Genomic DNA, 23,436 nt, shown 5'->3' with positions numbered 1-23,436 from the left:
TTATTGTCTCCTCTCTTTTTTATGGATTTTCATTTTTTTCATATATGATAGACTTACTATTTCTCTATCTGATTAACCTGAAGATATACACATTGAGAGTTCTCTACCAATATCTGATGATATTCAACAATTTTTGACAATTTTTGTAATTTTGAGATTCATTATATTATATGTGTGTTGTTGCTGTGATATGTCATGAAATTTATTTTCATGGAACTTATTTTTTCTGTGTATAATCACAATACTATTAACATTATATTGTTTGGATTGACATCTCGAGGGGGGCTCATTAAGTGGGCTTTTCCATATGACCATACATGTTGTATATATAACCCTTTCTCCTGAAGTCACTCCACTGACTCATATTTCACTTTGCTTCCTATATTAGTGTTTAGTATTGTGTTTTGTTTTGTCCAATATTGATTGTTAATTGTGCTATTTAGGATCTGTATTTGTTTTTGGCAGATATTTTAATGCATATCCAATAAATGCTATTTTTTAATTATCAATCTAGTATTAGTAAAGAGTGACCCCAACTAGAGAGTTCTTCTTTCTTCCTCATTCTTCTCATTAATTCATACTCTCAGGGGAGCACCTCCACATAGCTAACAATAATTTGTATACCCCTATTGGATAGTGGGTTTAATTGTTTCTTATGATTGTGGATCTGTCAATATCTATATCTACATATCAGTGACCTCTTTATCCTGTGCTCATTGAACTTCTCCAATTCCCTTTTCCTGGTTTTTTATAATAATAATGTAATAAGATATTTTTTCACAGTCTTTGTGATGTTCTAGATCAGCGATTCTCAAGCTGTCTGCTGTATCACAAGTGGATAAATAAATATACGTACTGCGCTCAGCTTAACCTTAATCTAGGCTAGGAAGATGGTCTCGTGTGGACTGATATATAAACCATGAGAATCAGTATGATTATGAAACAACGAGGGATTTTAATGCAAAAAACGGGGGGGGCATATACAATTCATATGTATACATCACAAAATGTACAAAAACAAATAAATTAATAGGGAAGGTGATAATATATATCACTATTTGTAACAAAGACAAATAGATGGGTAGATAAGTGATAAACATTAATCAAATACAATGATCAATAAAGATGGGCATGCATAGGAAATCATGAATGAGATATACTGCTGTTTGTACAGATGGTTCAATATCAGAGCTCAGAATGTGTCCAAAGTCATGTAGTTGGACAGATCGGTCTTTAGGAATGGGGTTGTAGCGGCGTCCCGCTTGTAATATGGTATAGTCTAATGTAGCGCTAGATGAGGTGCTCGGGTGAAACTTCCTGAGGAAGGGAGTACGGAGAGATCGGCAGCCAGGGGGTTAACTCTGACTGACTGCCGCTGACTCCCGTGCAGGTGCCGGCGGTGCACCTGTTCCCAGGCATCCGCCGGAGCCGCAGTCCGGAACAGCTGCTGCCGTGGTGTGATAGATGCTATATGGCCAGTGACCATACGTCCCTCTCACATCAGAGACTTACCTCCCTTAGTACCACCGCTGACCGCTCCTTCCTCTTGCCGGCTGTGTTGGTCTGCAGTGCTTGTCTGCCCTTCGTTCTGCCTGGTCTCCTGGTCTGGTCATGTATCGGGCCCTTCTCCTCTGTGTGTTTCTCCTCCGCTGCTGGGTATGGTCACATGGGGGTTATCTGAGCTGCGGCCACAGAAGTAGCAGTATTTCTCATGAAGATCTCTGAATGTAGAATAATTGTAATGATCTTATGGTGGATTAGTTGTCCTCCAACGCGTTTCAGCCCAATGGCCTTTTTCAAGGAGTTGTCTGTCAATGTAGGGGTATGTTCCTTCCAGCATAATATAGAAAGGATCTTCTGATTAGATTGGTCTCATGTGAATCAAGCGTACCCTGATTGGTCCATATGCTAATTGTCATTAGGCCAAGATGCTACAGGTGGTTATATGCTAGGCTTGATTTTAGTGGTAAATCTCTGGTTGCAAGTATAAGTGGCTAAGTAAATAGCCAAGTACATGGGTTGTACAGCAATAAATGTAGATAAATGCATAAGGAGTAGCTCTTATTGATAATAGGATGATTAATAAATCCAACTTGTCGAGATAGTGCTAATGTACATATAGAAATCCCAAATTGAATAAAAAAATACATATATTAAAATGAAAATATTGTGAGTAAAAGTAAAAACGAAAAAATCTTGCAGCACAATAACGACCGGAAACTGACTGACTACCTATATGTCGCTGTTCACATAAATGTCTATATCTGTGATATGAATAGTGTTTCTATAAACCTCTTATATTGAGCGCAAGTATAGACATATATGGAATTGAATATATATATATATATATATACATATATATATATATATATACATATATACATATGTATACGGACATGCATGTATATAACATATAAGTATGTATATCTGCAACAGCCTAAATCCATATATACGCATGGTGGCATAGGAGTCAGTACTCCTGTGTAATCAAGTCACACTCCTATGTAATGTAAAACTCATGTTTGGCCCTATATCTCACAAGAGTGGAGAAGGGTGTGTGTAAAGATCATAATGGTTATAGTGGATTCTGGTATAAGGTATGGAGTTGTAATGGATCTCGTATCACTTGTTACATATTATTAATTTTATCTCGTTATCCATGTTGTGTCCTTGTGGTGCAAATGTATTAAGTTCGTACATCCATTTAAGCTCCCTTGTATTAATTTTATGTTCATAGTTACCCCCTCTCCAATTGGGTATTACTTCTTCTATTCCTAGGAATCTGAGTGTTCTGGGGTCACTATTATGACAGACTTTGAAATGGTTCGAGAGATTATGATCCACACCCTCTTTTCTGATATTTCTAATATGTTCATTTATCCGTGTTCTCAGCGATCTTGTGGTCCTCCCAATGTATTTTTCAATACATGAGGTGGATGACGATTCTGATTACGAACAACTAGCTAGACTCTCAATAGATCAAGGTTGGAACAGTATTGACACCAATACAATCATCTCAACCACTACACAACCAAACATCAACACTTTGGCATCAAAAGCCACTAACCCACAAGGATGTGTTTCCCTACCAGAAATAGAAGTCATCAACTCACAAGACTGTGTTTCCCTACCAGGGTTTTTTTTAGAGGAACTTCTATACAAAACACCCTTCACAACGAACAATACGAATCAACACATAGGAAAAAAAAAGTTGGACATACAAGAAGGGGATGTAGGGGGGGAGAAAAAAGCAAGGGTTCAATACAAACCACACCCCCCGCATCAGGACAAGGAATATTCAATCTGAGTAATACTATATTATCCAATGATTGCATTAAAATACTAGACAAAGGCTTAAAGTTTGCCCCGAGCAACAATATGAATAAATTTCAGACATATGTTGATCTACATAAGTTTACCATGAAGATCACACTTAAAAAATACTTTGCAATGACAACACCCAGTGCAATCAGAAATGCCAATATGGATTTCCCCAAAAACTTAACAGAATTAAAACCGCCAAGTACATTTTATCCCAGCCATATGAAAGGGCCACATATAGAGACCTTTACGAAATTAGTAGAAAAAGACATCAACAAGATCACCATCCACCAGACCAAACACAACAACGAAGAATGAACGAAAAACACTACAAGATCAGCAGGACACTCACTCGATAATTATAAAACCAGCAGACAAGGGGGGTGGTATAGTTGTTCTTAACAAATCAGATTATTTAGAAGAGGCACACAGGATTCTAGGTGACAATACAACCTACCAGATTCTTAATATGGACCCCACAGACAGGTTCAAGAAGGAACTTACTGACCATCTACAGACAGGTAGTTTAACTGGAGTATTGAGTATTCAGGAGCGTAAATTCATAGAAACACCTCATCCCATAATTCCGGTATTCTACTACCTCCCTAAAATGCATAAAAACCCGCTTAGACCTCCAGGGAGACCGATCATATCGGGTATAGGATCTTTAACTTCTAACTTATCGGAATATTTAGACAATATATTACAACCATACGTTTGCAGACAAACAGCATATTTCAAAGATACCACTCAAATTTTGAACATCCTCAAAGATACTAAATGGGAAGAAGGATTATGGCTTGTGACGACAGACATTACCTCATTATATTCCATAATTGACCATCAACAAGGTATTTCCAGCATTAGATACCATCTAGATCAAGATAATTCCCTGACAGATACACAACGGGATTTCATTATCAATAGTATTCATTTCATACTTAAACATAATTATGTATGGTTCGATAACCTTTTCTACTTACAAACGACAGGGACAGCGATGGGTATGAGATTTGCCCCAAGTTACGCCAACTTATTTATGAGTTGGTGGGAAGACCTCAACATTTGGGGCCGACCAGAACTTGGGGCAAGTCTCGTACTCTGGAAAAGATACATCGACGATGTTTTCTTTATCTGGTGAGGAGATGAGCAATCACTGCTTGATTTCCTAACCTCAATTAACAACAATGACAATCACCTATACTTCACTTCCAACTATAGTAAGACACAAGTCACATTTTTAGATCTCAACATCTTCATAGAAGAAGGAATTTTACACACTAATACATTCAGAAAAACAGTGGATGTCAATAGTTTTATTTTGTCTAGTAGCTGGCACCATCCACGATGGCTAGAAACGATACCAAAGGGACAGTTCCTCAGATTAAGGAGGAATTGTTCAAAACTACAAGACTTCCAGGTACAAGGACAGGTATTATCCACTCAATTTTTGGAAAAACAATACGATAAACATAAAGTAGAACAGGCATTTAAGGAAGTAGAACAACTAGAAAGGAACGACCTACTTGATTACAAACAGAAAGATAACCAAAATGATATGGACACCCCATTGTTCATTACACAATATTCTAGACAAGCGAAACAAATACAAAAAATCATAAATAAACGATGGCCAATCCTACTTGGGGATGATAACCTTACAGACATTTTACCAGCAAAACCTAAAATTGTGTACAGGAAAGCACCTGATTTAAAATACAAACTAGTACACAACCATATTCCACCGAAACAACTTATACAAACCACTATTGATAACAATACACTCACAGTAGGGTTTTTCTACTGTGGTGGATGCATAGGATGCAAGAATATGGGACAAAGAACAACAAAACCTACTACCACATTTAAATCTAGTAGTACCGGAAAGGAATACCCAATAACTAAAAGAATCACATGCCACAGTAAAGGGGTAATATACCTAATAGAATGTGGATGCGGAAAACAATACATTGGGAGGACCACAAGATCGCTGAGAACACGGATAAATGAACATATTAGAAATATCAGAAAAGAGGGTGTGGATCATAATCTCTCGAACCATTTCAAACTCTGTCATAATAGTGACCCCAGAACACTCAGATTCCTAGGAATAGAAGAAGTAATTCCCAATTGGAGAGGGGGTAACTATGAACATAAAATTAATACAAGGGAGCTTAAATGGATGTACGAACTTAATACATTTGCACCACAAGGACACAACATAGATAACGAGATAAAATCAATAATATGTAACAAGTGATACGAGATCCATTACAACTCCATACCTTATACCAGAATCCACTATAACCATTATGATCTTTACACACACCCTTCTCCACTCTTGTGAGATATAGGGCCAAACATGAGTTTTACATTACATAGGAGTGTGACTTGATTACACAGGAGTACTGACTCCTATGCCACCATGCGTATATATGGATTTAGGCTGTTGCAGATATACATACTTATATGTTATATACATGCATGTCCGTTTACATATGTATATATGTATATATATATATATATGTATATATATATATATATATTCAATTCCATATATGTCTATACTTGCGCTCAATATAAGAGGTTTATAGAAACACTATTCATATCACAGATATAGACATTTATGTGAACAGCGACATATAGGTAGTCAGTCAGTTTCCGGTCGTTATTGTGCTGCAAGATTTTTTCATTTATACTTTTACTCACAATATTTTCATTTTAATATATGTATTTTTTTATTCAATTTGGGATTTCTATATGTACATTAGCACTATCTCGACAAGTTGGATTTATTAATCATCCTATTATCAATAAGAGCTACTCCTTATGCATTTATCTACATTTATTGCTGTACAACCCATGTACTTGGCTATTTACTTAGCCACTTATACTTGCAACCAGAGATTTACCACTAATATCAAGCCTAGCATATAACCACCTGTAGCATCTTGGCCTAATGACAATTAGCATATGGACCAATCAGGGTACGCTTGATTCACATGAGACCAATCTAATCAGAAGATCCTTCCTATATTATGCTGGAAGGAACATACCCCTACATTGACAGACAACTCCTTGAAAAAGGCCATTGGGCTGAAACGCGTTGGAGGACAACTAATCCACCATAAGATCATTACAATTATTCTACATTCAGAGATCTTCATGAGAAATACTGCTACTTCTGTGGCCGCAGCTCAGATAACCCCCACGTGACCATACCCAGAAGCGGAGGAGAAACACACAGAGGAGAAGGGCCCGATACATGACCAGACCAGGAGACCAGGCAGAACGAAGGGCAGACAAGCACTGCAGACCAACACAGCCGGCAAGAGGAAGGAGCGGTCAGCGGCGGTACTAAGGGAGGTAAGTCTCTGATGTGAGAGGGACGTATGGTCACTGGCCACACAGAGTCTGACTATAGCATCTCTCACACCACGGCAGCAGCTGTTCCGGACTGCGGCTCCGGCAGACGCCTGGGAACAGGTGCACCACCGGCACCTGCATGGGAGTCAGCGGCAGTCGGTCAGAGTTAACCCCCTGGCTGCCGATCTCTCCGTACTCCCTTCCTCAGGAAGTTTCACCCGGGCACCTCATCTAGCGCTACATTAGACTATACCATATTACAAGCGGGACGCCGCTACAACCCCATTCCTAAAGACCGATCTGTCCAACTACATGACTTTGGACACATTCTGAGCTCTGATATTGAACCATCTGTACAAACAGCAGTATATCTCATTCATGATCTCCTATGCATGCCCATCTTTATTGATCATTGTATTTGATTAATGTTTATCACTTATCTACCCATCTATTTGTCTTTGTTACAAATAGTGATATATATTATCACCTTCCCTATTAATTTATTTGTTTTTGTACATTTTGTGATGTATACATATGAATTGTATATGCCCCCCCCGTTTTTTGCATTAAAACCCCTCGTTGTTTCATAATCATACTGATTCTCACGGTTTATATATCAGTCCACACGAGACCATCTTCCTGGCCTAGATTAAGGTTAAGCTGAGCGCAGTACGTATATTTATTTATCCATTTGCCTATTTACAGTGTCAGCTGTACCACTTACTGCAGCTCGCCAACCATACCCATTCTCAGTGCGCAGATATCCTACCTCCTCTTCTTCTGCTGTATCACAAGTTGATCCCTAATGTATCATGCCCAGTGACAAAACAATAAATAAATTAAAGGCCGGTTCCCGCAGGATGTTCTCTGACCAATCAGCAGTGCAAAATGAGTGTGCTTTCCCACTTTCACCCATGCCCCAAGATGTGATCTGGCCAATCAGCACAGCAAGGGGAGGTGTGCTTTCCCACTCTCCCATCTGCTCCAGGACACACTCTGGCCAATCACCACAGCAGTGTTGCAGCGAGATGCCCTTCAGCTACAGGACTCTGATGTCATCAGTTACTATCCACGTGGACATAGAGTGGGAATAGTAACCTGTGGCGAGCAAAGCGAGCCACCATGCCCGAAACATGGCGAGCGAAGTATGCCCCGCAAGGGTACAAATCGGTAGCCATATACTACAGTTCAGACAAAATAACAGTGGGTTAGCGTACATCTCTGTATCGGGCCCTAAGCCTCATCTTATTGCTGTCAGTCAGTATTGCAGGAGAGCTTCCCTGTAGTAAATGTGATAATACAAGATTTTCTATCGCTGCTTCATTTGTTAACAACACTTCATAATAAATAGACCATTGTTATAGAAATTGGATTATGAGATTTGATCTGCTTATCTCACTTTATGCTATAACAGTACTGTACAATAAGGAGAAAGATGCAAACAATCATTGCAGGTGAGCCGGTGCAGAAGTATTTCCTGCTTCGCTATCACATTAATGGTTGAAAACTATTAACTTACTATAGAGGTAAAATCTAAAAAGACACTACAAAAAAAATTACTAAACACTTCAATGAGGGACCTGTAAAGTCTTCTCTGCTGAAGCAGAGGTGCATCCAATGCAGACGCCAGGTCATATTTATAATGGGTGCACACCCCTGCACCCATATTTTATAATACTTACCCCTCTGAAGTCCTGCATCTGCTGTAGCCCTGCACAAAACACATGGTAAATGGCCGCCGTGGGCATTTTACCAGCATTTTGCGCATGGGCAGTGGGGAAATTGCAGGGAAAATGGTGGCCGTGACCTGCGCATGTGCAGTAGACTCTGGGCACAGATGCTGTAAGTGGGTGCGTCAGTGCTTGCACATACAGACATAGGCTACTACCCTATGGGAAAGGATGACACTAGCATTTGCATAATATAGCAGCCGCCACTCCGGTGACAGACTTAAGAGATGACGCAGCAGCGACCATCTCTAAATCAGGCCCTTTGTTTCTATAAAAACAATGACTGAACCAAGACTGGCATCGTACCATTCCTGTGAGAGACGACCAGTTAGTTCTTTGAAGCTGAGGCAAAACAGTATGACTAACAATCTAACATACTGTATACAGTTAATTTTTTTGGGACTTGGAAAGCAAAGGGCATGCCATGTAGCTGTGATACTGTATGGTGTAGTTCGGTTAGGATCTGCACCAATTGTAATTGGGTAATTGTATACTCGACAATCAAGTTGCACATGATTACTAAGTGCCATTATCAGCCTGAATAATAACAATCATGTCATTTTGATCAGTTTCCATCATGTGCTGCTGCCAGAACCTGTGAGGGGCACAAAATCTAACAGGACGTCTTACGGAAATGTTAAAGAGCGGAGCAGAGATTAAGCTTTGCATTCTTATTTCTTATCTGATGAAGACAATTAATGTCTCTAAATTTGAGAAGTGCTGATTTTGAGGTTCAGAAAAAGGCACTTACCAGAAATACAGGTCTGATATTGAAAAGAAGCAAGAATGGAGTATGGGTACTTCAAGTAGATGGACCAGCAAATCAGCAGTGGATTAACTCCTCCATCTAGCGTAGGACTTGATTTTGATGCTTGCACATTGCTGAGAAGACTGTAATTGGAAGCCAGCCTGAAGCCGCTGTACAGAATAACCTGCGATTTTTACCTATGGGGCTGTAAATCGTTATTCAGAAACGGCTGCGTGGATCACAGTATGTTTTAAATTGTAGTGCTTGACATATGTCTGGAAAGAGCATTAGGCCTAAATGAACATTCACAGTTCTCCTGTACGATGCTGTACCCTTCCAAAAAAGTTTAATATTAAACTTTAATAATTCTTAATCCCTTCTTTGGCAGAGACTTATATTTTCTAGTTAGGAATAGTGAGGCTGATTCAGAGATAGACACAGATCGCACAACCGCTACGCACAGCGGCTGTGTGATAATGTGCTAATGCCGCAGGAGGCGTCTTGTGTAAATAGACACTTCCCACCCTCATTTTACTCAGGATGGTTTGAAAATCACGCTGCTGACGTAAGCGAAGCTGCATCCAAGGACTCAGCCACTGGCTTGAGCACACCCAGAAAAAGGGGCTGACACGTCCCCATTTTGTGTATTATTGAACACATACCTCCCTCTGTCACCGCTGCTGCGCTTGCTTATCAGCGCACAGAGCGGTGAGTTTGCCGCGCTGTGCGCGCACCACACCCGGCTGCAATTAGATGCTGTGGGCCATCTGGCAGCTCCGACAGGGCTGGGCACTCCCATTAGCGTGATGACACAGGTACATTCCGCCCGGCCACGCCCACCCTCCTAACCATTGCCTGACAGCAAACTGATGTACTTATCAGAAGGGGGGTGGGGGGTGAATACTGTGGAGGACCTATCAATGCGGAAGACGCTCCGCTTGGCCATGCCCTCAGCCGTTGCCTGTCTGCAAGTCTTCTTCTCTGTTTTCCCGGGGCTGGCTGTACACTAAATACCATGTGGTATACTCCCGGGCTCAGATGGCATTTTAGATTGAGATTGCAGGTATAACTAGTTTTATTTTAGTTTTATTACAGATCTGGCTTAATAATTGTTAGTGTTAAAGGGTGAAGCCATATATTTAAGAGAAAGAAGGTATTGGAAATGAATAAAAAGAATTGATGAAGGATGATTATGATTATATTTATATTAATAATAGACAGTGACTTTTTTTTCTCAACATTATTAAGGCTGGGCACTTTCTATATACTGTACATATAGTAATTAAGGGGCAATTTTGTGGTCATTGAGAGAATAGGGAAAATTTTGATTCATTGTATAAGCCACGCCCACAAACCGTGTAAGCCACACCCCCTCCGGCGCGGCGCATTGTCCCTCTTAAGATTTTTGAAATGTTGGGAGGTATGTTGAATGCCATGAAAACTTGGAGGTGACGTCTAATATCCTTATACTGTAGATAAATTATGTTATTAATGAAAGATAAGCATTGCCTACCCACTGTTTAAAATAACAATTTCAAGATGTTTATACTGTACATACTGGTGTTTGGACTTCCATCTGTAAAAGGGCTGTGTCACATATATGTTTCATAAAGTCTTGCTTTTCCATCTACAAAAGTACAGTCTCCAGAATAATCTATTTGGCAACATTCTAAGACCGGGTAGTTACAAGGCTCCCAGAAAGACATGCACTCTTACATTGTGCACATACAGTAGAGGGCAGAGGGGCAGCTTACCCCCCCCTCTCCATCATTTCCGAGAGGACACAGGAGCTCACCGAGTGCAGTTTGTGTACAGGTGCAGTGTATTAATGGAAGCTGAGTAAGTCCCAGGAGACACCATAAAAGGTCAGAGAGGCATGTGCTGAGCTCTGATTGGTGAAGCTCATCACATGCTTCTCTAACCCGTGGAGGAGATCAGCAGCAGCCTTAGGGCAGAATTTATCAGAGCCAGGCAACAGTTCCTGTCAGTGTAATCTATTGCTGAATGCTGAGGAAAAATGGAACCCCTGTAATGAACAGAAACAGGGTGGGATGCATCAAGCATTGCATTTTGCATGCGATGCATCCCGCCACTTATCACATGCATGCCGGCATTAATAACGCCCGCATGCATGAAGAAAATCACAAAGCTCTCACAATAAGAGCTGTCCTTTGTGAGCGAGGAACTTCCAGGTTTATGACCCAGAAGTACCTTTGTGCATGCGCAGAACGACGTGCACCGCCAGGGGTGCTGGGAGGAGTCCAACTGGATCCCTCTCACAGCACTTGCTGGAAAGAAGCCCATAGGCCATCTAAAGACTGTGTTACCCATTGGGCCCGAGCTGCGGGAAGCTTTGTTTTTCAAATCTTGGTGCATATCAGAAATGCGGACAAAATCCTGAAAACTGCATTTTCAGGTGTTGGACCCCATTATTGATGATAGTGCATCCTGGTTTTTGGTCATTATAAGGTGGAGCCTGAGCATGTCTTCCTCTTAGTGTGTTTAGTGGTGCCCTATAGGTATTCCTATTGTGTGGCATGAATGACGTTTGTACTGCACCTATTGTGCTAAACTTAATGCATGAATTGCTGGATTGGAGAGACTGGGAGTCCCTATGTCTGTATTTGGGTGGAGTCTGATGTTATAGGGCCTGATTCAGTAAGGATCGCTATTGTGATCGCAATAGCGATTACGCACGCAGTCTCACTGTGAAGATATGCTAATGATTGCAATGGCAATACCATACGTAGCCAAACACAATGACGCCCACCTCACCTTACACACATCCGTAATACTTAGCAAGACTGTAAAACCATCGGTAACATTGAGTACCATAGCAGCCTCACGCACACTTGCACAAGGTCTGACCTTACTCAGGAATTGCTAATCTCATCGCACGCAGTGAAAGCCAAGCTGTGTATGGCATCGCAATGGCTAATTTATGCATGCCCCTGTAACAGCGTTCAAACGCACTGGCACACCTGCGTTTTGCTGACCACCCTCCCATCACCACCCCCAAATGGTACTTCCTGTCAGTCACTCCGCGATGGGTCTGCGTAGTCACTGCGATCGCAGTCCTGATCAAAGTGGAGTGTTCGCACACACGTACTACGATGAATACGCAGAACGCAACAATCGGCCGATTGCGTGCATAATCGCAGTTGCGATCAGTAATGAATCAGGCCCATAGTCACTATATCTGCGTGTTCATGTCTTTACATAAGGCATCCAGATGGAGTAAAGTTTGCGCTGTTTAATATGTATATTTGTTTTTCATCCTTGATTTTTTTTTCTTATTTTAGACCTACAGATTATTTGCAGTGGTTTATGTGTGTATAGTACAGGGAATAGCAAGGTGCAGTGTATTAATGGAAGCAGGAGACACCATAAAAGGTCAGAGAGGCATGTGCTGAGCTCTGATTGGTGAAGCTCATCACATGCTTCTCTAACCCGTGGAGGAGATCAGCAGCAGCCTTAGGGCAGAATTTATCAGAGCCAGGCAACAGTTCCTGTCAGTGTAGTCTATTGCTGAATGCTGAGGAAAAATGGAACCCCTGTAATGAACAGAAACATCAAGCATTGCATTTTGCATGCGATGCATCCCGCCACTTATCACATGCATGCCGGCATGTGATAGGGTCCTGCATGCCGCAGGACCCTATTCGCACTACTAGGTGCGAATAGGGTCCTGCGAGCATTGCATGATAGTCTTTGTGGTCCTAGAGGGTGGTTCAGTACTCTACATAACTATAACAGCATGCGGGTAACCATCCTCCTCCTCTCCTGGTGCTAGTTGAATAAACTGTCTGTACAGGGACGCTCCTTTGGCTACATGTGTTCCCGCAGCTGCACAGAAGCCCTGTTAGTGTTATATCTGTGAGTGAGGATACTGGGAGAGTGCAATGATGTCCGCATACAGAGGCCAAAGCAGCAAAACCAAAGACCTCTCAGGCTTACTGATCTCTGTCATTAGGTAGGTGGTGTGGTGGGTTACTACAGAGTGGCATTCAGCAATTTAGGGGTGCCAAAATTAAAATGTCCTGATCGCACACATTGGGCCTGATTCACTACGGATCACTATTGCAATGGCAGCTGCGATTATGCACGCAGACACGCTGCGAAAATATGCTAATAAATGCTATCGCAATGCCGTCGCACAGCCAGCAGAGATACCTACTGCCGCACACTACCGCTATCTCACATCTGTAATATCTTGCAGGCCTGCATATACATCGGGCACATCGAGTAATATAGCCCCCTCATGCACAATTACAACAAGTCTGACCTTACTCAGAAATTGCTAACCTCGTCGTATGCTGTCAGTACTCAAGCTGCACATGCCGTCGCAGTGGCTAATTTATGCACTGCCATGCAACGGACAGGCACGCCTTCATTTCTCCAACCACTCCCCGTCACCACCCCCAACCACTGACTACATGTGAGCATATATGACAAGTGGAAGGAGGGTGGGGGCATATATGACAAAAGGAAGGAGGCTGTGGGAATATGTGACAAGTGCGAGGAGGGTATGAGCATATCTGACAAAAGGAAAGAGGGTATGAGCATTTGTAACATGAGGGAGGAAGGGGGGCATATGTGACAAGAGGGAGTAGGGTGTGAGCATAAGTGACAAGAAAAAAAGCAGGGTGGGGGCATATGTGACAAGAGCAAAGAGGGTGTGGTTGCATATGTGACAAGAAGATGGAGGGTGAGGGCATTTGTGACAAGACGGAGAATGGGGGGCATATGTGACAAAAGGAAGGAGGGTGTGAGCATATGTGATAAGAGGATGGAGGGTGAGGGCATATGTGACAAGAGGATGGAGGGTGGGGGCATATGTGACAAAAGGAGGGAGGGTGAGGGCATATGTGACAAGAGGAAGGAGGGTGAGGGCATATGTGACAAGAGGAAGAAGGGTGGGGGCATATGTGACAAAAGGAAGGAGGATGGGGCATTTGTGACAAGATGGAGGATGGGGGGCATATGTGACAAGAGGGAGGAGGGTGTGGGCATATGTGACAAGAGAAAAAGAAAGAAAGGAGGGTGGGGGCATATGTGACAAGAGGAAGGAGGGTGAGGGCATATGTGACAAAAGGAAGGAGGATGGGGGCATTTGTGACAAGACGGAGGATGGGGGGCATATGTGACAAGAGGAAGGAGGGTGGGGGCAAATATGACAAGAGGATGGAGGGTGGGGGCATATGTGACAAGAGAAAAAGAGAAAGGAGGGTGGGGGCCTATGTGACAAGAGGAAGGAGGGTGAGGGCATATGTGACAAGAGGATGGAGGGTGGTGGCATATGTGACAAAAGGAAGGAGGATGGGGCATTTGTGACAAGATGGAGGATGGGGGGCATATGTGACAAGAGGGAGGAGGGTGTGGGCATATGTGACAAGAGAAAAAGAAAGAAAGGAGGGTGGGGGCATATGTGACAAGAGGAAGGAGAGTGAGGGCATATGTGACAAGAGGATGGAGGGTGAGGACATATGTGACAAGAGGATGGAGGGTGGGGGCATATGTGACAAAAGGAAGGAGGATGGGGCATTTGTGACAAAACGGAGGATGGGGGGCATATGTGACAAGAGGGAGGAGGGTGTGGGCATATGTGACAAAAGAAAAAGAAAGAAAGGAGGGTGGGGGCATATGTGACAAGAGGAAGGAGGGTGAGGGCATATGTGACAAAAGGAAGGAGGATGGGGGCATTTGTGACAAGACGGAGGATGGGGGGCATATGTGACAAGAGGAAGGAGGGTGGGGGCAAATATGACAAGAGGATGGAGGGTGGGGGCATATGTGACAAGAGAAAAAGAGAAAGGAGGGTGGGGGCATATGTGACAAGAGGAAGGAGGGTGAGGGCATATGTGACAAGAAGATGGAGGGTGAGGGCATTTGTGACAAGACGGAGAATGGGGGGCATATGTGACAAAAGGAAGGAGGGTGTGAGCATATGTGATAAGAGGATGGAGGGTGAGGGCATATGTGACAAGAGGATGGAGGGTGGGGGCATATGTGACAAAAGGAGGGAGGGTGAGGGCATATGTGACAAGAGGAAGGAGGGTGAGGGCATATGTGACAAGAGGATGGAGGGTGGGAGCATATGTGACAAAAGGAAGGAGGATGGGGCATTTGTGACAAGATGGAGGATGGGGGGCATATGTGACAAGAGGGAGGAGGGTGTGGGCATATGTGACAAGAGAAAAAGAAAGAAAGGAGGGTGGGGGCATATGTGACAAGAGGAAGGAGGGTGAGGGCATATGTGACAAAAGGAAGGAGGATGGGGGCATTTGTGACAAGACGGAGGATGGGGGGCATATGTGACAAGAGGAAGGAGGGTGGGGGCAAATATGACAAGAGGATGGAGGGTGGGGGCATATGTGACAAGAGAAAAAGAGAAAGGAGGGTGGGGGCATATGTGACAAGAGGAAGGAGGGTGAGGGCATATGTGACAAGAGGATGGAGGGTGGTGGCATATGTGACAAAAGGAAGGAGGATGGGGCATTTGTGACAAGATGGAGGATGGGGGGCATATGTGACAAGAGGGAGGAGGGTGTGGGCATATGTGACAAGAGAAAAAGAAAGAAAGGAGGGTGGGGGCATATGTGACAAGAGGAAGGAGAGTGAGGGCATATGTGACAAGAGGATGGAGGGTGAGGACATATGTGACAAGAGGATGGAGGGTGGGGGCATATGTGACAAAAGGAAGGAGGATGGGGCATTTGTGACAAAACGGAGGATGGGGGGCATATGTGACAAGAGGGAGGAGGGTGTGGGCATATGTGACAAAAGAAAAAGAAAGAAAGGAGGGTGGGGGCATATGTGACAAGAGGAAGGCATATGGGGCATTTGTGACAAGAGTGAGGATGGGGGGCATATGTGACAAGACGAAGGAGGGTGTGGGCATATGTGACAAGAGGATGGAGGGTGAGGGCATATGTGACAAGAGGATGGAGGGTGAGGGCATTTGTGACAAGAGGGAGGATGGGGGGCATATGTGACAAGACAAAGGAGGATGTGGGCATTTGTGACAAGAGGGAGGAGGGTGGGGGCATATATGACAAAAGGAAGGAGGGTGTGGGCATATGTGACAAGAGGGAGGAGGGTGTGAGCATATGTGACAAGAGGGAGGAGGGTGTGAGCATATGTGACAGGAGAAAAAGAGAAAGGAGGGTGAGGGCATTTGTGACAAGATAAAGGAGGCTGTGGGCATATGTGACACGAAGGAGGAGGGTGGGGGCATACCATATATGAGAAAAGGAAGGAGGGTGTGGGCATATGTGACAAGAGGGAGGAGGCTGTAGGTGCATATGTGACAAAAGGAGGGAGGGTGAGTGCATATGTGACAAGAGGAAGGAGTGTGTGGGTGTATGTGACAAGAGGAAGGAGGGTGTGGACATATGTGACAAGATGATGGAGGGTGAGGGCATATGTGACAAGAGGATGGAGGGTGAGGGCATATGTGACAAGAGGATGGAGGATGGGGGCATTTGTGACAAGAGGGAGGATGGGGGACATATGTGACAAGACGAAGGAGGGTGTGGGCATTTGTGACAAGAGGGAGGAGGGTGGGGTCATATATGACAAAAGGAAGGAGGGTGTGGGCATATGTGACAAGAGGGAGGAGGGTGTGAGCATATGTGACAGGAGAAAAAGAGAAAGGAGGGTGGGGGCATATGTGACAAGAGGATGGAGGGTGTGAGCATATGTGATAAGAGGATGGAGGGTGAGGGCATATGTGACAAGAGGGAGGAGGCTGTAGGTGCATATGTGACAAAAGGAGGGAGGGTGAGGGCATATGTGACAAGAGGAAGGAGGGTGAGGGCATATGTGACAAGAGGATGGAGGGTGGGGGCATATGTGACAAAAGGAAGGAGGATGGGGCATTTGTGACAAGATGGAGGATGGGGGGCATATGTGACAAGAGGGAGGAGGGTGTGGGCATATCTGACAAGAGAAAAAGAAAGAAAGAAGGGTGGGGGCATATGTGACAAGAGGAAGGAGGGTGAGGGCATATGTGACAAAAGGAAGGAGGATGGGGGCATTTGTGACAAGACGGAGGATGGGGGGCATATGTGACAAGAGGAAGGAGGGTGGGGGCAAATGTGACAAGAGGATGGAGGGTGGGGGCATATGTGACAAGAGAAAAAGAGAAAGGAGGGTGGGGGCATATGTGACAAGAGGATGGAGGGTGGGGGCATATGTGACAAAAGGAAGGAGGATGGGGCATTTGTGACAAGATGGAGGATGGGGGGCATATGTGACAAGAGGGAGGAGGGTGTGGGCATATGTGACAAGAGAAAAAGAAAGAAAGGAGGGTGGGGGCATATGTGACAAGAGGAAGGAGAGTGAGGGCATATGTGACAAGAGGATGGAGGGTGAGGGCATATGTGACAAGAGGATGGAGGGTGGGGGCATATGTGACAAAAGGAAGGAGGATGGGGCATTTGTGACAAAACGGAGGATGGGGGGCATATGTGACAAGAGGGAGGAGGGTGTGGGCATATGTGACAAGAGAAAAAGAAAGAAAGGAGGGTGGGGGCATATGTGACAAGAGGAAGGAGGATGGGGCATTTGTGACAAGAGTGAGGATGGGGGGATATGTGACAAGACGAAGGAGGATGTGGGCATATGTGACAAGAGGATGGAGGGTGAGGGCATATGTGACAAGAGGATGGAGGGTGAGGGCATTTGTGACAAGAGGGAGGATGGGGGCATATGTGACAAGACGAAGGAGGATGTGGGCATTTGTGACAAGAGGGAGAAGGGTGTGAGCATATGTGACAAGAGGGAGGAGGGTTTGAGCATATGTGACAGGAGAAAAAGAGAAAGGAGGGTGAGGGCATTTGTGACAAGATAAAAGAGGCTGTGGGCATATGTGACAAGAAGGAGGAGGGTGGGGGCATACCGTATATGACAAAAGGAAGGAGGGTGTGGGCATATGTGACAAGAGGGAGGAGGCTGTAGGTGCATATGTGACAAAAAGAGGGAGGGTGATGACATATGTGACAAGAGGAAGGAGTGTGTGGGCGTATGTGACAAGAGGAAGGAGGGTGTGGACATATGTGACAAGAGGATGGAGGGTGAGGGCATATGTGACAAGAGGATGGAGGGTGAGGGCATATGTGACAAGAGGAAGGAGGATGGGGCATTTGTGACAAGAGGGAGGATGGGGGACATATGTGACAAGACGAAGGAGGGTGTGGGCATTTGTGACAAGAGGGAGGAGGGTGGGGGCATATATGACAAAAGGAAGGAGGGTGTGGGCATATGTGACAAGAGGGAGGAGGGTGTGAGCATATGTGACAGGAGAAAAACAGAAAGGAGGGTGGGGGCATATGTGACAAGAGGATGGAGGGTGAGGGCATTTGTGACAAGAGGATGGAGGGTGAGGGCATATGTGACAAGAGGATGGAGGGTGAGGGCATTTGTGACAAGAGGAAGGAGGGTGTGGGCATTTGTGACAAGATAATGGAGGCTGTGGGCATATGTGACAAGAAGGAGGAGGGTGGAGGCATACCGTATATGACAAAAGGAAGGAGGGTGTTGGCATATGTGACAAGAGGGAGGAGGCTATAGGTGCATATGTGACAAAAGGAGGGAGGGTGAGGGCATATGTGACAAGAGGAAGGAGTGTGTGGGCATATGTGACAAGAGCGAGGTGGGTGTGGGCATATGTGACAAGAGAAAAAGAGAAAGGAGGGTGGGGGCATATGTGACAAGAGGATGGAGGGTGAGGGCATATGTGACAAGAGGAAGGAGGGTGGGGGCATATGTGACAAGAGGAAGGAGGATGGGGGCATTTGTGACAAGACGGAGGATGGGGGGCATATGTGACAAGAGGAGGGAGGGTGGGGGCAAATGTGACAAGAGGAATGAGGCTGTGAGCATATATGACAAGAGGAATGAGGCTGTGAGCATATATGACAAAAGGGAGGAGGGTGTGGGCATTTGTGACAAGAGGGAGGAGGCTCTGGGCATTTGTGACAAGAGGGAGGAGGCTGTGGATGCATATGTGACAAAAGGAGGGAAGGTGAGGGCATAAGTGACTAGAGGATTGTGGATTACTCCCATGTAACTTGGGGTGGGGTTCAAGACTGATGTCAGGACAGGGGTGTTTGAACAGATGTGTCCAGACAGCCCCATTTGGCGTGCCACAGGCTTTGTGCCTAAGCCGCGCCATGTGTCTCGCCACCTGCAGTTTCATAAAATATGTATATTATTCGACAAAATTACAATGCGTGGGTACCCTGGATACTGACATTGTATGCATCTGCTATGCAACTCAGACGCTGACCTGTGTAAGGCAAAAGACGAAGGTCTGATACAAGTGATCAAGTGATCTAATGCTTCACTCCACACATCGTTGTGCTTAATCTGCAACTTTATGCCAATTGCTTTGTGCCAATCTACTAATCTTAAACCCATAGCACACTAAATACGACTTTGTATGTGGCTACAATGCCAAAGGAAATAATACAGAAGTCCGTCAGTTACGTCATGTGTCTCTTGCCACATAATGCAAAAACACAACATATGTGTGTGTGTGTATATATATATATATATATATATATATATATACATATACATATACAGGTAAGAATTTTCTAAGCTGAAATATTGTACTTTATGTTAAGAGACAATGGGAGAATCAGCATTTCCCCATAAATTATCTCGAACAATAACTATTAATGTTGAATATTAACTGTATTTTTCATCCATTTTAAATACCCTGAATTATGTCAGTATTTTAATTTATATAAAATTTTGTTTTTTCATTGTCTTGTGATTTCGGCATTTAGTAAAATTATATGACAAATTGTGGCCGAGCCTGGTAACTTTCCAAAAATACAGATACAGTATGCTACTCTCTCTCTCTCTGTCTCTCTCTCTCTTATTTTAAGTTAATAGCATTAAAGCAAACCATTCAGTGCCCTATTTCAAGCTGGCAATGGAGCATTCTGTGCAATTTAGGCCAATCTCACCTTCCCTGTAATCAATGCTGAAGGTGCTATTAAGGGCTTAACTGGGTCACCACTGACAAATCAATCCATTAATTTCAAAGAACCAAGCAACTGGTTTCTAAAAGGCCGTCTCGAGTATACGTGTGCCTCTCTTATCACCTTCTGATTTACTCTAACTAGAAAAGAAGATAAGTTAGTGTAGCAGGAAAGACAAAACGATTGTAGGGTGTATTAAAAGTAAGTGACCTAAATTGAAATCAGACAGAGCCTACTTGCTTCACTGGGTAGCGGGTGTTTTGTGGGAGTTTTTTACACCTATAATCATAGAATGGATTTTAACCTTTTTGTTCTTGTATGGATAACATTGCTAGCTTTTGTATAACAGAATTGGGGATTGTGAATTTGGAGCATTACAAATGTGCCCTCATACACTGTTGGCAAAGTCATGCAAAATAGCCCCTCTCAGAGTGATAAGTCCCAGGCGACTCGGCCGTGACAAACGCATTTTATGCTCTAAATGTGCGTCTTGTCTGTATAAATAAAACTACTGGGATTGATAAATCTATATTGCTGTTTTGCACTGATCAGTTTGATATGCAACATGTATATATCTGTCTGAATCTGAGTAAGAAGAGCGCCAATGTGAGCGGCCGCTGCTTTTTCTCACGTCAAGTGCCATTGTGCTTCATCTGCGACATGTAAGTGTTTACAACTAATTTCCCAGTTAAAATCGCAGCCCAGCATCTGTAGGATACTTTGAGTGGTGATTCGCTGCATCTGCAATGCGAACAAGATGCAAAAAAGAAAAATATGGTATGCTACTCCTCTCATGGTGTCTCAGTCGCTAGGTGTATGAGCACACATCTGTACAGTAGCTTCATTTTTAATTTCAAGGTTACTTTGATAAGGGAATTATACATTATTCCAGGCAGAGTATATTCTAATAATATTTTTCAATAATTTTTCAGTTAGATGTACACCGATCAGCAAAACCACCTGCCTAATATTGTGTATGTACACCTTGTGCCACCAAAACAGCTCTGACTTGTCGAGACATGGACTCCACAAGACCTCTGAAGGTGTCCTGTGGTATCTGGCACCAAGACGTTAACAGCAGATTCTTTTAGTCTTGTAAGTTGTGTGGTGGTGCCTCCATGGCTCTGACTTGTTTTCACAGCACATCACATACAGTAGATACTCGATCAGATGGTGATCTGGAGAATTTGGAGGCCAAGTCAACTCTTTGTCACGTTCCTCAGACGTTCCTTATTACATTATCCTGCTGAAAGGGGCCACTGCCATCAGGGAATACCGTTGCCAAGAAGGCTTGCACTTGGTCTGCAACAATGTTTAGGTAGGTGGTAAGTGTCAAAGCAACATCCACATGAATGCCAGGACACAAGATTTCCCAGCAGAACATTGCCCAGAGCATCACTATGCCTTCTTCCCATAGTGCATCTTGGTGCAATGTCTTCCTCAGGTAAACGATGCACATGTAATACAAAATAGTAGTTGCTCATATCAACCTAATGGTTTTTCACAGGTGCTTACAAAGGGAGGGGTTTACTCTAAACTACAGAAAGGAAAAAGAAAAAAGTTGCCCCCCAGCACACTGCAAAGTAACCAGCAGAAAAGCTTGTATATTACATGATTACATTATATTACATGATAATAGAAATTCAGAGGTCTTTCTTGTATATATTTGCAAATATATGGTTAATGCCGGGCTGCGTCAAGACTCCTCTATACCAGCATCCCTAACGTTACATAATAATAGCACCCACTCTGGGTCATAATTGCATACTGTTGTGCCACATGATAAAAGCACATACATAAATATATTTAAGTTGAGAGACAATTCACCTAGGAGGTACCCCAGAAACCTCAAAAAAGCAGTACAGGAACCAGCACACCCTCCCAATGCTGGTCCCATCCATGTTTCTCAGAACAGCAATACAAAATAGTGGTTGCTCATATAAACTTAATGGTTTTTCACAGGTGCTTGGAAAGGGAGGGGTTTACTCTGGACTTCAGAAAAGAAAAAAAAAACATTCCCTCCAGCACACTGCAAAGAAACCAGCAGAAAGACTCGAATACTACATGATAATAGAAATGCAAAGGTCTTTATGCATATTTTTGCAAATATATGGTTAAGCGCTGGGCCGTGTCAAGGCTCCTCTATACTGGCGTCCCTAACGCTACATAATAATAACGATTCACATGTACCTGGCCGTCCATATGATAAGGACACTGAACGGACTTTGGCTACGCTGCCCCATAGGCAGCAAACTGCTCTACGCTGTGTGTACTGACACCTATCTATCATAGCCAGCAATAACTTTTTCAGCAATTTGTGCTACAAATCAACTGTGAGGTCGGACCAGAGAGACTAGCCTTCGCTCCCCACAAAAATGAGCCTTGGCCCAGTTACCGGTTGTCCTTCATTGGACCACTTTTTATAGGTACTAACTACTGCATACCGGCAACACTTCACAAGACCTGCCGTTTTGGAGATGCTCTGACCCAGTTGTCTAGCCATCACAGTTTTTCCCTTAAGTCATTCAGATCCTTATGCTTGCCCATTTATCCTACTTACAACACATCAACGTCAAGAACTGGCTGTAACTTTGTAAAGCAGTTTCAGATCACTCCAAAATGCTTAGTTCACATTAATATTGTTAATTAATTGACCAATGTCTTTAAGCTGGTAAAACAGTTTTATTTGTAAATAAATTAAACAGTGGCACTATTGAAAGATTTGTAATTAGGATTTAACTAGTATTGTTTTAACAAATTGTTGATGTTTTTCACATTCATTTCAACTTTCAAGGGCCTATGCCTTATAGTGGGTTTTCCAGCATGAACTCTATTTAAAAAAAAAGGGAGGGGGAGTGGGCTTCTTCCTCCGCCTAAGCTTCTCAAACAGCCCCAGCTCTAGCCAGCATAGGCTGGTTTATTGGTCCACATTAAAACATGCAGGGAACCACTGAGAGAATTGCAATCAGATCCAGATTTGTACCAGCTGGACTCCCACAGTGGGAACAAGTAATCAAGCACAGGGCAGTATTAAGGCTTGTGGGGGCCTGGGGGAATATGTTGTGGGGTCCCCTCCAATAAAATAGACACACCGCCACCACTATGCCCCTTACTTTGCCCCACAGTGTCCCCCTCTGTATGCCCCACAGTGCCACTACTACCACCCTGCGCCGACCCATTGTGTAGGCCTCTCTGTGTGTGTGGGGACCCAGGGGCAATAACTCCTGTCGCCCCCCTTCTTAATCTGGCCCTGATCAAACATTATTTCGCTATTTTT

The sequence above is a fragment of the Taudactylus pleione genome, unplaced genomic scaffold, assembly GCF_031769625.1.
Source record: "Taudactylus pleione unplaced genomic scaffold, aTauple2 ptg000556l, whole genome shotgun sequence".
NCBI lineage: Eukaryota > Metazoa > Chordata > Amphibia > Anura > Myobatrachidae > Taudactylus > Taudactylus pleione.
This window is presented reverse-complemented; position numbering follows the sequence as displayed.